This window comes from Haemaphysalis longicornis, unplaced genomic scaffold, assembly GCF_048455015.1.
Source record: "Haemaphysalis longicornis isolate Haplotype H1 unplaced genomic scaffold, Haemaphysalis longicornis Haplotype H1 scaffold_10, whole genome shotgun sequence".
NCBI classification, from domain to species: Eukaryota; Metazoa; Arthropoda; class Arachnida; order Ixodida; family Ixodidae; genus Haemaphysalis; species Haemaphysalis longicornis.
The window spans coordinates 48170789-48187284 of record NW_027526204.1 but is presented as its reverse complement, the minus strand read 5'-3'; the positions used below and the strand labels follow the sequence as shown (position 1 = coordinate 48187284).

The 16496-nt window shown below is 47.1% G+C and overlaps 1 pseudogene; it reads right to left on the bottom strand.

Moving 5' to 3' along the window:
• Nucleotides 1-2334: 2334 nt before the first annotated feature.
• The window catches only part of LOC144159821 (uncharacterized), a 38629-nt pseudogene continuing 24467 nt past the window's right edge, over nt 2335-16496 (bottom strand).

Below are 16496 nucleotides of genomic sequence, written 5' to 3'. Positions count from 1 at the left end.
GCTTCGCATTGCATATGCATGCATGCCCGTGCGCAGCTGGTCAATCCACAGCAGTATCTCGCGAGTGCGGATAGGCAGGCATAAACGTAAGATGAAACCACGGAGAGGCAGAATTGATTAGACTGAGCGTGCGCAAAAAGCAGATGCCAGCAATACGCACACGCTTTCCGCATTCATGCGTACCTGCTCATCCTTGTCCGTCTCACCTCTCCATTGCTGCTCGCGCGGTGCGTGCTGTGTACGAACTATAGGGATGGTATTCATTGTCATTGTAACGACAAAATTGTGGGGGGTAGAGATGCAGCTAGGCTAGGGGGGAGGGGCTAGCTGCATGAACACCGTTTATTTTGTGGTCAGCTAGAACATCAGTGATGTGTTTTTCAGTTATCATGTGAGTCGAGTTAATTTTAAACCACCCAGTGAGCTCAGAAACAGTTTGTCTGAATAGAGAGAAGAAAAAGAAATTCTGGGATACGGATGTGCAGCTACGCAAGCAGCGAAATAACTGTTCCGTCCAGACGGAACTGACATGAAGTGCGTAGAGTTCCATGCAGACAAAAAGAAAACCACCCGATTAAACACCATTTCCAGTCCTGGGGTATAGAGTAGGGGTTACACTTCTGCTTACGGGTAATGTTGTCGGGGGTTCGATTCTCCCCGTGCCATGTTTTTTTTTGGGGGGGGGGGCGGAGGGGGGCTGTGGTTGGTGAGTTGTAATAGCTATACTTCACGCCCGCTTTACAATTCACATGGTGAGCATAGTCGGCCTTGATTTTTACTCGACCAGCTGCACCGCTACCACTCACTGAAGCCAAGGGCGACGTAGCCATCGCCAGAGTTACATACGGCAAACGAAGTATTAATAGTGATTAATAATTAACATTGACTCTGGCTCGTTAAGAGAGCACCCTTGCTTTGTATCAGTTTTGTTATTGCCGTTTAAAATTTTTTTTTATGATTTCTAGTTGGGGACGCCCTTTTTGTTTCTTTGCTTGTCTACAGGTGCCCGATGCAGAATTGAACGAATTCATGGATTTTGATGAAGAGTCGTTGGTTGCTGTGGGGTCCAAGCTCTGAGCTGTTCGCTTGCCAGCTGAGGAAGTCCACTCTGCTTTCACTGGACACGGAAGTGTATGTTTTCATATGATCTCTCTGCTCAAGATATTAATTCACCACAATGAAAAGGAAGTCGTGCCATTTCTTTTAAAAAGGGACAGTGGTGTGTAATCTGTTCATAAATTGAGAAGTGTGCATGTGTTGTGTGCATGAATACACCTGTCAGCTCTAGTCATATGTGTTCTTGTTAATTCTTTGTTGCCCAGGATAAATTAACCATGAGTTGTTTTTACTTATGTTTCTAGTGTGGACAAGAGCAGTCTATTCAAGAAGGTGCTTGCTCCAGCCTGGATCCCCAAAACTTCACGTTGCCGCCAACACCAGTAGATAAATCTTGCGAATGCAAAAAAACGCTTGGATGTGCATTTAGTGTTGTGCCGTCGCATCGCTGAGTGGCTGTGCCATGACTTGTTTCACTATACGTTGTGAGTACAATTCTGGATCCATAGGTTCATTTAGCCCAATATAAATTCAGTATAAAAAAAATGCGAAACAAGCAGGTATGCTATGATTCTGGAAAACATGCAATTCCACACAGACTGTTCAGTACTGGGCATGCTTAGTGGGGCCCAGGTAACACATAGCAGCCACTCATATTGCAGCAGACAACCAAATCCCCAGTGACAATTCATGCATGCATGCAAGGCAAGCTGTGTCTTCAGCTTGCGCCTGTTGCGTTATTGGGACTGTAACTTGGCCACCAGGGGGCCAAGATGACCGCACGCACGTCAAATCAGCTCAAATCAAATCAAATCAAAACCAAAACAGCCATTCAATCAAAAATTCGTCCCCAAATCCTGCCGCCAACCTCTCCATCGAAAGAACTGGACGCCCGGTACTCGCCGTCAACTCCATCAGCTCGGTGAGCCCATTTGAAATTTCAAGAGCGTTTAACTTTCCCTGCTGCTGAGCTCCCGCAAGATGGCGGCCGACAAAAATACCTGCGTCGCCTGCTCACGAAAACTCACAAGCAAGCAGAAGTCTCTCCGGTGTACGTCGTGCCGCAAACGCGCCCATTCGAAATGCATTGCTTGGCCCGACGAGGAGCTACAACTCCTGCGATCCGGTCAGATCGAATTCTCATGTTGTGCGTGTGATGAGCAACGCAAGCCCTCCGATAACACCGTCCCGACCGAAGGGGCTCCCTCGGTTGCCTCGCCCCGCGACGAGGAACCATTCGCTCCACAGCCGGGCGACCTTGACGGCCACTTCGGGGGGCTACGCGAGCTTCTTCTCAATGCGCTTCAGGGGATTTCTCTCCTCACAGACGAGGTCAACGCTCTGCGTCAGGAGAGCGCCCGTCTGCAGAGGGAGGCCGCCAAGAACTCCAGCCTGCAGGCAGCGGCGATCTCTCCAAGACGAGGTGCGTGCGCTGCGCTCCGAGCTGGGGAGGAGAAAGCCACAATACCCCCCTCTCGCACCGGCTATGGGAGACAAAGCGACGGAAGCTGCTTTGACCAGGGCCCCCCTCTCCGTGGATACTCGCAAAAACCTCTGCGCGTCCGAGAATGCCTCGTCGCCTGTTTCCGTGCTGCCTGCCACAACAAACTGGGCCTCCCCCGCTAAAGAGCACCCGGGTGACACGCGCCGACCTGTGCGTGAAGTGGCCGTCGGAGCGAATACCAGCTCAGCAATCACCGGTGTCCCCCGTCGACCCGCCAGGAAAGCCTTGTTTGTGTCGCACCTGCACCCTGACACCTCTGTGCCCGACGTTCTCGGGCTTGTTAACTCTGTTGTGAACGACGAAAGCGCTGTGTGCACGCGTCTAAAGAGCAAGTATCCCAGCTACGCATCCTTCCACATCAGCACCAGTGCCGATTCTTTTGCTGCACTCAACGATGCTGCAGTTTGGCCTACGGATGCTTGTTCCGCCCTTTTGGAGGGTTTCTGAAAGAGGACCGTGTGCTTAGCTTTAACAACATCAATTCAGTATGAGCTTCACACTCTACTACCAGAATGTTCGAGGGCTCCGCACAAAATCTAAGCCCTTCTTTGATAACGTCGTCTTGAATAATTATGATGCCTACTGTATCACAGAGACTTGGCTACCTCACCAGATTGTGTCTACCGACTATTTTACAGACGAATACACCGTTTTTCACGATGACCGAAATTATGCTGCGACAGGGCAAAAGTATGGCGGTGGAGTCCTCATCGCCCTGAAGAAACCTTTCCGTGCGGTCAGACGGTCCGATCTTGAGCTCTACAGCGAATGCCTATGGATCGAGGTGAAAGTTAAAGGTGCGAAAAATGTTCTTATTGGCGTGTACTATTTACATCCCGCTCTTGAAAATTCTTTGTTTGCTTCAGCCCTACAGGGTTTAACAGAGGTACTTAAACCTGAAAGCTATAACATTCTTCTGTTTGGCGACTTTAATTGCCCGGGCTCTTGGTGGGACCCCGCACAAAATACCAGCGGAGAGTCCAAAGCAGCTCATTTCTTTAACTTCTTTTCTTTCAATAACATCCAGCCTGCCGTCTTGCACCCAAACCCTGCTGGAAACGTACTAGACACTGTTTTCCCAAACCTTAACTCTGTTGTTGTCGATCAGTTCCCCGAACCTATTGTGGCCGTTGACGCGTGGCACCCTCCTTTCGGAGCCTCAGCCCACATATGCATGGCGCACGACAACACCGTTTCAACTCCCAGACACGACTTTGCTCGCGGAGATTACACATCTCTCTACTATTCGCTCGACAACGCGGACTTGACCTCTGTATACAACGCGCCCTGTGTGGACGTGGCCGTCCAGGAGCTAACCCAAACTGTTCATTACTTCATGGACCAACACATCCCAAAGTGGCGAATTCGCTCCTCTAAATTTTCATTCTGGTTTAGCCATGAGCTGCGAGGCGCGCTTCGAAGAAAACGTCAATTTCACCGCTTGTTTCAGGCCCGCAATGACCCGTCTGCTCTCGCTAGCTTCAGAGAATGGCGCTCCTCAGTGAAAAAGCTCCTTGCCCGGGATAAAAAGATGTTTACGGACTACTCTGAAACATCTCTTACCCCCTCCCCTCGGGAGTTTTGGCGGTACGTCAAATTCCGCACACGTCATGCACGCGAAAGCATAACCCTTCAGGTAGGTGACAAGATTGTGTCTGACCCTGAAGGCGTGTGTGAAGTTTTCGCACGTCATTTTTGTTCGACATACTCGACCTCTCACGACAGCGGGAGCGAACTGGATTTCGATTCTCACGGTCCTGTATTGCCAATCCCCAACGTAACCGAAAACGATGTTGTGTCCGCCATCCGCAAACTCCCATCGAAAAAGTCGGCAGGTTGTGACAGCATCCCTTGCTTCATCGTGAAGGGTTGTTGCACTGTTTTTGCCCCTTTGCTCTGTCACATCATACGTATGTCACTGGTTGAGCAACATTTTCCAACTGACTGGAAAATTGGTTCCATCTTCCCTTTGCGCAAATCCGGAAGCGCCACAATCCCAGCAAACTATAGGCCAATCTCTCTTCTGTCTTCATTTTCCAAAGTCTTCGAAAAGGTCCTGCATCGATACCTTTTATCAGCTATGCATCCACTAATTTATTTCAACCAACACGGCTTCATGCCCGGAAGGTCGGTAGATTCAAATCTTGCCTGTTTACTAAACGACATCGGCCCTCCAGTACTGTCTCGCCAACAGGTAGATACAGTATATTTTGACTGTAGCAAGGCCTTCGACATTGTTAATCACGATCTAATACTTCGCAAATTGTCCGCATACGGTCTTTCCCTTGAGTTCTGCCAGTGGTTCGGCAGCTACTTAAGAGGCAGGTCCAATTGTGTTAGTTACGAAGGCGCTACTTCCCGGCCCTTCCCGATGACCTCAGGGGTACCCCAAGGCTCGACACTGGGCCCTCTCCTTTTTAACATTTTTGTTAATGACATACACCCCGCTATTAAGCACTGTTCGCTCTCCCAGTATGCCGACGATGTGAAGCTCTATCGGACTATTTCTTCACCTTACGATCGTGTACTGCTGCAAAATGACATCAACGCAGTTTCTGCATGGTGTGACTGCAACTATTTAAAACTTAACCTCTCGAAAACCATCGTAATATCATACACTCGCAAGTCTTCCCCGCTCACTTTTACGTACTTGCTGCTCGGTGAACCTGTAAAACGCGCCACCGTAGTGCGCGATTTGGGCGTAATGATGAATGCGAAACTGCTCTTTAACGCGCATGTGAACTATCTGACCAACTCCTGTCTCCGTACACTTGGCGTAATTTCCCGCGCGACCAGGGATTTCGCCGACTGATCATGCTTTGTTTCACTGTATCGCGATCTCATTTTGCCCAAGCTCGACTTTGCTAGTGCCATTTGGAATTGTTTAAGCCCTTCGTCCTCCCTTCGACTAGAAAGGATTCAGAAGCGCTTTACTAGAACCGTATTTTCTCGCCACTCACCTATGGGCCGATATGAGCACGGTGGGCTTCTGAAGATCTTGAATTTAGATGAGCTATCAGCGAGGCGCTCCAGGCGCGACCTGGCTTTTCTGTTTAATTGTATTCACTCGAAGTTCGACTGCCCTTGCCTCGTAAGCTCTGTCCATCTGCGAGTGCCAAGCAGACCACTACGGCCGCATGGATGCTTTGATGCAGACAGATCAATGAGTTTGGCACCAGCCAGCCGGTGCCAGCTCACCTATAACAGTCTGTTTCTATCTCCTATAGACGTTTTTTGCAGCGATTTGGTACTGTTTAAGCGCTCTCTGAAATGTATATTTTGAATACGCATGCTGTGGAGAGATCGCTCCTGCACTTCTCTCCCTGCTCTCGTGTTTCCTCACATACAGCGCTACCTTGCCCATGTTCGTACGTGTTCTCCTGTGCATACTCGAGACACGTTCTCCGAGCCTTTACCGTTCAAAAATGTTTGTGTCTCCTTCGATAACACTACACTTTTGTATATATCTATCTGCACTTCCACATTTACCAATTTTTTATTTATACGCTGCCCATATTTGTACTGTTTGTATTTCTTGTATCCATGCATCTATGTATGTTGCCTGTTCGTATTCTTTGTACCTATGTATGCGGTGCATCACCCGAGAAGGCCCTGTGCTGTTGGTGAGCACTTCAAATAAATAAATAAATTGCGACTAAATTAGCTCTGCATTAAAACGGAACGCCAACAAAAGATAGTTTGGGTCTCTGTTGATGCTGTTTTCTGTTCCAGCAACTCTGTTCTGTGAGTCTATTTTATGGCACTTTACCTCTCTTTGCTTTCCTCCTAGGTATCCTGGCAAGCTCTACACACAAGTTGTGCGGCATCTGGTTCAGCGCCACCCCGTCCTCCGAAGCACATTTGGCTCCGGTCATGTATGTATCAGTTCAGCATCAAACTACCTTCGCTCATATGATAAACGACAATTTCTACATGAATGCCAAACTGTAACTCAATGAACAATTAACACTAATAAAAGTTCCCTTTTCCATAGTGGAGCAATGCTGCTTTCTGCTATATATGTGCACAATTGTACCTCATCGGCTAGCATGGCAGCAAATATACATTAGAGCGAAGCTTTCAACCTCTTACTGATGTTGTCCGTAGTTCACCCCAAAAGCACTGCAGGAAAGCCTATTTTCTCTCACGATGATGGTGATCGTGTGACGTGAATAAAAATTAAGATGTTTCCTGTGCTCAGAACCGACCCTGCGGCCGTCACGTTATGAAGCCAATGTCTAACTTATCGTGCCGTTCTCGCACGGTCGAAGCAATTTGGATTTGAAGAGGGGTTCATGGATGCGCGAAATTATACAGAAAAATTATGCACCCCTCTGTCTAACGACTACAATGGTTGAATGTGAAGCTTCCTGTGTGCAAAACGAAATGTCCAGTAGGGAAATTCAGAGACATGGCGATCTAAGATCCAAATCGTCTGCGAGTCAAAAGTTTAAACTCAAACGACAACCAAGGAATCCCTCACGAGAAAGCTTCATGTCCAACTGTTGCCGTTAAACAGAGGGTGCATCATTTTTTTACTTTATGAATACATCCACTTTGTATTCATTTTGTCATGATAAAAAGTAGCATAATGGTCTAATTTGCTGCAGATAACTTTTCGTTCCTGCACTTGAGATGCATTCATGTACACGCCATAAGTCGATATGAGGAAACGCTTTGAAGAAATATGAGGAAACACCTGCTCATGAGGAAACAATTTTGTGGCCTTACTGTTTTCAGTTGGGAAAAGAAGCAAGGAAGTAACCTTCTTTTTAGAAGCAAGACTATTTATAGTAAGCAGTGATTGAGGCCCGTCTCTGTTTCCGAGTATCACTAAGAACAGCGTGCACAACAGGCGACACTGGATGTGCTCCGGTTCACTCCCCCCCTCACCCAATATTTTTCCAGCACCAATGAAACCACCTAGGTAGTCTACACCCAGGCGATCGCAGCTTATATGAACCTCTCATTTTGTGTAAATATTGCTAAGTGTGACGTACCTTTCTGTGGTTCCTTATATTTGGACTCAACTCGTAACTCTGATAGGCCTTATTGTGGCATTGTTAGTGTGGAAACAAAAGTAAAAGACGACATCTTTCCGCGGGGGGAAACCATGGGGTGATGCGACGTATCTGGGCGGTGCTTGTTACGGTTGCGCCGACCATCGCGGTAGCAGACCTGTTAGTCTCCATTCAAATCATCGGTGGTCATCGGATGTCATCGGAGCGGCGGCGGTGGAGCGACTGAGCGGAACGGCGCAGTTGTCGCGTTTATATGTACCGCGCTTTAACGGTGAGGGGAATGAGAGAGAGTAGCGCATGCGCATGTGTTAACCGAGCGCTAACGCGCGCTGATGCACAGCTGGCATGGCGAGGGGAGCGAGCGCTAACGCAAGATGGCACTGCGGTGAGAGCGGCGTTACCGCGCAGCTGGCGTGGCGAGGAGAATGGGGGAGAGGCGTGCGGACTACGGATGGATGGAGTGACAAGGCGAGTCAAAGAGATGCGTCGCATCTAAAAGATACCTTTGGCCATACTTTGCGTAGCTTAAACTAGAAAAGTAGTGTGCATGCTTTGCTCACTCAGCTGGAGCATTAAACCTTTTCTTTTAGTTGGGTAACATAGTGTGGCTTTATAAAAGACATGGTTAAAGTATTTTTGTGTTTGTGTATGTGTGTGTGTTTGTGTGTCTGAATTACGCAGGACTCCTGGTACCACAGACTGTTCTACAAGTGGAGGTTTGAGCACCAAATTATTGGCCAAGGAAGAAGTTCCCGACAAAAAAAAGAAGTTTGGGCAGAAACTGCGGCAAACCGTTCTTCCAACTGGTGGCTTGGAGGCGGCACCGGCAAAGAGGGTTTGCTGAAAGGTGTGAAAACTCTAGCCTTTTTTTATGCAGGAGTGATGAAAGTTGTTTGTAGCTATCTGACTGACAGCACAATTTGTTTCAGGCTCAAAATGCAAATAAATAATAGCTGTCGTACTTGAACTCAAATCGATATAATAGTATTGGCTGTATTTTGGATGTTCAGTAAAAAATTCTACAATTACAATGAGAAGCTAATGTTGCTAGTGTTCCTACAACGAATAGTACACCGCGCAAGGCTAACGCACTCCCGGCAGGCGGCATAAATGAACACGGTGAACTTACTTCACACGTGTCGTTAGCGGTTCTTAATCCTTATATATCCGTCCCAAAAGAGATCATCACTGGAGTTGGTGAAGTGCTTCAAAAAATTAAAAATATAGGCATAATATTAGAAATATGCAGATAAAACTTGCAAACTACAAGCCAGGGCTTTGATGTACAAAATCTTTTTAATTGAAAAGCACTGTAGCTGTTTTGTTTTTGCTTTTATAAGCAAGTTACGCCATTTTTTGCTGTTTCGTGGTAACTTTGTACGTCCGTTGGCGAATGTCATTCAGACTTGTACATCCGTTTCTGGATGTCCACTGTACGTCCAATGTACGTCCAAACATGGACGTACAGTGGCCATCTAAACTCGGCCTTTGCATGTCCGGGTGTATTTCGGATGTCCGTGGTTGCTTGGGTAGTGGATTGGACATGTTAGCTCTACAGGTGTATGTAATGTTTGTGCACTTTATTTCTCCTTCCAAGGTTAGAATATACTATTGGACCACTTCACCTGGCAAACTGTACAATTCCTAAAAAAATCACGCCATATCCACGGAATGAATGATGATAAGTGGGGCGAAGCTCGAGAGGGGGAGATCATCGGTAACCGTAACTCTCCCGTGAAAGTTCGCCCATTACATCATTAAGAAAGACGTAAGACTGTGTGCGTACATTGTACAAATCAACTTTTATTTTCGGAGTCAATGCTCCCAGGCCCAGACCTGGTGAAAGACCCCGCGCCATCGAGGACTACCCCGCACCTCCACCACAATTTGTCACGTAGGATGGGACACAACGGTAAAGAAAGAACTTTTATTTAGGGCGAACTTGTGCCCGAACAAGACGAGAGGAAACGAGCAAAGGTCCTTGCGTCTCGTTCGATCTCCGAGAACGACTGCCTGCGTTCGTGGCGTGATCTCTTGCGTGTTCTCCCCCTCGCAGTGCACGTGCGCTCGCGCCTCCGTTGGCGAACACAGACAAGCTCGCGCTCCGGGTGCCGAGTTTGCGCTGCCGGTTGCAGCCGGTTCTTGCGCGTGCAACGCGGCCCACTTTGCGACATCTCCGAAAGCATGCGGCGGTCACGTACCACGAGACACAAGGGATGGACAGACCCATGACTTAAGGAGCTTCGCCCCTAAAAGCAATGCTGTTTGCAGGGGTACTATAGAACAAATGCACAATTCTATCAATTACTTCTCAAGTTCTGTGTCAAGTTTTGTAGGCTTGTTTCTGTGGACTTGTTTCCAACTGGTAGGAGAAAATTGCATTTACCAGGCTTAAGAATGCTGCACCAAAGCAAATGCTAGAATTCATTGTACAAAAGAGGGAGAGTATTTCACGTGGGGAATAAATTGTTACTTTAGTTTGCTCGATTTTACTCTTGCCCTGTACAGTTGACTTTTTTTATTTTTTGTACTATCGCTATAGCACCAACACCGCATGATCGTTTACGGCCTGTATCTTCTTTTAGCTATATTTACTTTTTTTGCCCGTGGTTTCTGCACTGCATCTGATTATACCATGGTTATGTTTCTAATTCTTGTTTTGTTTTTGTTTTGTTGACCTGCATTTTGGGGCATACGGTAATAATTTTTTTTTTCTTTCCCTCACTTGACACCCCTTCTCAGTATGAAATTTGCATTTAAGATATAGCATGTATATTGCTTTGGTAAATTTGCTTGCTGAGACTTTTTTACCCAGTAATATGCTGCTGTATGGGTTCTTGGGCTGGTCAGCTTGGCTTTGAGCAACTTCTTTCCCAAATTGTTTTTAAGCTTTCATTATGGGAAGTAGAGTTACTTCGTGTGATTTTTGTTTTAATCTACGCTGTGTTAATGCGCTAATGTTACAACATTTTGTTCAGGTTATTTTATTGCTAACACAAAGACGTACATCGGGGTGTCTCGCTGCATTATTACTAGTCGCTTTAACCCGCCCCGCGGCTGGACCGCACCCGAATGCCGAGCGACAACCAGAATTTTACCGGCACTCGTCAAGAAATTTATAAACATTTATTCGTACTTGACGAAAACACACACCAGATTAACGTTAATAGACTTGACACAAAGCAGACGCGTAGTTAAGAAACGAAAATCTCGATCACCTGCCAGGTTTTCACTAGGAGTGCTACACAAATGGCAAAGAATCAGGTTTGCATGCCGCAAGTGCTTTGATGCCAGAATGCGCAACAAAGCGTTATTATCAGGGTCATTGTCATGGACCTAAAATCGTGGTGTGAGTGCGAAAAAAGCTAGCACCCTGTACATTGTCTACGTCTTACTGCCACAGGTAGGAGCTGACATCTTTCGAATCGACAGTGGTCCCCTCGTGGTGAAAATGTTCAACTTAGTCACAGACACGTATTGCCATGTGTAGGTTTTTTCAAATACATTCACATAAACAATTAAAGGTAGTTTAAAATAGGTTTAGCCGTTTAAAATATGTTTTCAAAGCAGTTGCGCAGAAGTAAACCCAAAGCTTGCCTACAACAATATGTACTATCGGCTTCAAATGAAACGCGAACACGAAAATATAAACCTGAACGCACAAATAGCGTGATTTCTTTGCACGCAAGCAAAAATTACGCATGACGTAGTTACAAAAACAAATTTTGGAAAAGTGGATTTTCAAATACACCAGTAGCGTGCCATTAAACGAATTCTACAAAGTATTTTTCAATTTTGCACGTTCTGATTTATATTTTTGTGTTCGCGTTTCATTTGACTCCCCCCGCACGGGGCACCTTGAGTAATCTTGGTGACAGTGAGTGGCGACACCGCGTACCCCGAGCCCCCATTACTTAAGCTGTCACCTACCGTGGCTAGAAGTTGAAAGGTGAAGGGTTAGAAGCCGTGAACGCTGGCCGTCGGAGCCTTGGTCAAGCTCCGGCCGATGGGCTCCCTGCCTGTCTACCAGGCAGGGAGCTCCGGGACCTCTTTGACTACCAGGGTAAGGTCAAAGGAGAAAGTACCCCCGTCTCCCTGCTTTTATACTATGCCATACGGTATTTTGAAAACCCCCCTCAACCGTGATCGGCCCCCTAAAAGGGGCTGCACCGAAGTGAATTTCCCACTGCTACCTACCATAGAATTCTCCAGACCTGACAATTTTCCCCGATTTTTGATCATGGAATCTGCAGAAAAATCTGAACCTCTTACATCGAAGTGAGTCTTCCTCATTGCTAAGTTTCTTGAAAACATTCTGGGCAAGAACTACAAAGCAAAAAGCTAACCAGTGGTGAAATCCTTGTGGAAATACAGAATCAACAACAGTCTAAAATTCTCGAACAGAGCATGATCGGTGACTTGCAAATTAGGGTCACTCCTCACCGCAGTCTAAAATCATGCCAAGGTGTAATTTCTCAATTTGACCTAAAGGACCAAAAAGACTCCGACTTGCTGGAGGGCCTGCGTGAGCAAGGCGTTACTGCAGTCAGACGAATCACCATCCGTAGAGACAACCAGGAAATAAAAACAAAGCATGTAATTCTCACTTTCGACCGTTGCAACCTCCCTCAATATGTAAATGCCGGCTTCATCCGTTGTGAAGTGTGTCCCTATGTTCCCAATCCGCGTCGGTGCTACAAGTGCCAGCGCTATGGGCACGGCACTTTACATTGTCGGGGGAAACTGACGTGTGCCAAATGTTCTAATCACGACCACCCTACAGACAATTGTAAAGCCAGTAGCATGAAATGCCCAAATTGTGAAGGACCCCATGCAGTGTACTCGCGTACCTGTGACAGGTTCAAACTCGAGAAACGCATGATTAATTTGAAGGTAACGGGAAACATCTCGTACCCGGAAACACGCAAAAGGTTTGCCTGCTTTGCTTCTCCAAGGTACGCCGACGCAGCTCGCCGGGGGGCAGAGCGGCGTCTGGTCTCGGTGGCGACCCAGTTCAGTGAGTCTGATCTGGTCCCACCCCAGCCCCCCATTGGGTTGTCTCCGACAGCCCAACCCGTCACCACACCGCTTGTTCAGTCACCAGCCGCTGTGGTGGCAACTGAGTCAGTTGGGGGGGCTGCTGCATCCACCATTTCTTCTTCACCTGTCCAAAGCTCAAGTGAGGGTACGGATATGGAGGTGGAGATGGGGGATCCCGCAGGAGCTCCCGCCCCTGCCGCACCGCCTGTGGCACTTCTGGAAGTGCTGATGCCATCGGTGGCGGCGGTTGCAGAAAAGAGCACCCAGAAGGGTGCCACGTCCAAGGAGCCCAATCCGTTGGGCACTCCGAGGACGTCGGACGAAGACATGAACGTTGGACCCTATCTGTCTGCAGTGCAGCGGAAGGAACGGGTACCATCATCCAAACCATCCGATAAGCCCAAAAAACCAAGAGTCACAGCCCCGAAAGACAATACGTAAACACTCATTCTCACACATTTCCAGTCGCTTTTGCAAATAATGGGAAGGGAAAATATTATACAATGGAACTGTAGAGGCCTCATCAAAAATCTTGACGATATATATAAGATACTGCACACCAAGCAGCCATGTATAATGTGTCTGCAGGCAACTTGTCTGAGCAGCAAAAACACAAACTTCCTGAATAATTATATGGTATTTAGAAAAGACAGAGATGGATGCACACACTCCTCGGGAGCTGTGGCTATTGTTGCTCGAAAATGCATTGCATGTAATACCATCTCCTTGAACACTGTCCTTGAAGCTGTTGCAAATCGTTCAATAATATTTAATAGATTAATAACAGTCTGCTCCCTTTACATACCGCCTGACTTCCAGCTTTCAAGCTCGGATTTTGAGGGGCTGGTAGATCAGTTGCCAGAACCTTACATCTTGGTAGGCGACCTGAATGCACATAATTCTCTTTGGGGCTCTTCCCGCACCGATGCCCGAGGTCGCCTCATTGAGAAATTCTTAACATCGTCGGGAGCATGCCTTTTCAACAAGAAACAGCCAACATATTACAATATAGGACACAGCACTTACTCACACCTTGACCTGACTCACACCTTGATCGGCAGTTCTTCTTCCGTCTCTTGAATGGGATGTGGACACAAATTCATACGGTAGTGACCACTTCCATAATTCATTAACGTACATAGGCAAAGGCCCTACCAGTTCACCCTCCCATAATAGGTTCAATGAAGCAAGAGCAAACTGGAATACATTTACAGAAATATCCAAACTACACTACACATCAATAACACACCTACACCTACATGAAGCCACCCAACTCCTTACGGCGCACATCCTCGACGCCGCCGAAAAGTCCATTCCCCACGTCTCTGGTGCCCCGCGCAACCAGCGGAGGCCGTGGTGGAATGAGGACTGTAGGCGGGCGCGAGAGGCCCAGAACATGGCGTGGGGTATCCTTCGTCGGTACCCCACGTCGGGTAACCTTCTCATGTTCAAACGGGCAAAGGCGTTTGGAAAATGGGTGCGTCGTGAAGCAAAACGAGAAAGTTGGCGCTCATTCGTAACATCCATAAACTCGTGCACTGACACTCGCAAAGTCTGGACACGAATACGCAAACTAAAAGGACAACAGACACACAGCCTGCCCCTGGTTAGTACGACAGGGGACACACTGGAAGACCAGGCTAACACACTCGCACAACACTTCCAACACGTGTCCAGTTCAGCACACTACACGAACGCTTTCATGAAACACAAACAAACGGCCGAAAAGAAGCCTATACTAGATAACAATTGGTCAACATCTTCTTATAACTCAGAGTTTTCACTGCATGAGCTGAGGGCCGCTCTGAGCACTTGTAAACCCTCAGCTCCAGGCCCAGACAGCATCACATATACAATGATACAGCACCTACACTCGCACACTCTTCTAACACTCCTCCACCTATATAACAAGATTTGGCTTTCGGGGCACATTCCAAACTCTTGGAGGGAGGCTATAGTTGTAACTTTCCTGAAAGAGGGGAAGGATCCTTCCTTTCCCGCTAGCTATCGACCCATTGCCTTGATGAGCTGCGTTTGCAAGCTTTTCGAGAAGATGATTAACCGGAGGCTTGTGTACTTCCTGGTGTACAATGGACTTCCCGAGAGTTGCCAGGCAGGCTTCAGGGCAGGGCGATCCACGCATGATCAACTCGTTGCCTTAGAATCCTACATCAAAGATGCATTTATTCATAAACAGTATTGTGTGACAGTATTTTTCGATATTGAAAAAGCGTATGATACTGCATGGCGCTATGAAATTCTTAGCGATCTTAAGTCTTTTGGTTTGTCAGGCAACATGTTAAATACTCTTGCAAGCTACATGTCGGAAAGAACTTTTCGTGTGAGAGTGGGCGATAGACAGTCCCGAGTTCACGTCCAGGAAAACGGTGTACCTCAAGGGGGCGTTTTGAGCTGCACGCTGTTTATTATAAAAATGAACTCGCTGGGAAAAGGATTACCACCAACCATTTTTTACTCGCTATATGTAGACGACGTTCAAATCTCCTTCAAATCATGTAATCTGTCCGTCTGCGAGAGGCAAGTCCAGGTTGGTGTCAACAAACTTGCTGACTGGGCAGACAGGAATGGATTTAAGCGTAATCCAGACAAGTGTACCTGTGTTGTATTTTCAAGGAGGCGCGGAATCCATGCTGATCCTGATATTAAGCTTAAAGGTGTCTCAATCTCTCCCAAAAAGGAACACGAATTTTTAGGTGTGGTACTTGATGAAAAACTGTCATTTATTCCCCATATAAAACACCTGAAACAGGAGAGCCTCAAAACCATGAATACTGTGAAGGTCCTTTCGCATTGCTCCTACGGAGCAGACAAACAAACACTCCTCCGCGTTTTTTCCAGCCTTATTGGCTCAAGGTCGGACTACGGGAGTGCCGTCTATGGGTCCGCCTGTAAAACTGCTCTGAAAATGTTGGATCCAGTGCTGCACTTGGGTCTCCGTCTTGCATGTGGAGCGTTCCGGACGAGTCCCATTGAAAGCCTGTATGCAGAGGGTGATAGGTGGAGCCTTGAGCACCAGCGTTCTTATACTTCATTGCTGTATGCTATTAAGGCGACTTCTATAAAAAACCACCCATGTAGTTTTATCATAAGCAACACCTCATCCGATCCGTTTTTCGCAGCACGGCCATCGATACCCGCTCCTTTCTATCCGAGTGAGAGCCCTCGCTGAGGAACTAGGGATTTCATTTGAGGAGAGCATGAAGTCTTCTATTGCTGACTTCATTTCGCCTTGGGAGAGGTCAGCAATTTCGTGCGATATTTCTTTTAAACATATCAACACACGAAATGCGCCTAGAGAACTTATACTACAGCACTTTCTTCAGTTACAACACAAATACCCCCCCACCACTTTCTATACCGATGCTTGGAAGTCTTCTTCAGCCGTCGCATGCGCTGCACACGGCCGCAACTTTACCAGTACGAAGACGTTACACAGAAATAGCAGCATTTTTACGGCGGAAGCACATAGTGTCTTATTAGCAGTACAACACATTACACCAACTAGAACAGAACACTCCATTATCTTTACAGACTCTTTAAGTGTGGTAACAGCCTTACATTGCTTCAGACCTACAAAAAACATTGTCCTCCAGCATCTAATCAAAGCCTTAACCTTTGCTCATCAGTCAAAACTGAAAGTAATTGTTTGCTGGGTTCCATGTCACAGTGGCATTCTGGGGAACGAAATCGCTGACCAGAGTGCCGCTGTAGCTGCTCTCCGCAGTAGCATAGATGCGTTGCCTACCTCGACCTGAAGCCACTGGTACAAACAGCCTTGCGCAAATCTTGGAAGGAAACATGGGACACACAAACAGAGAACAAACTCTACACTATAAAGCCACAATTAGGTCGAT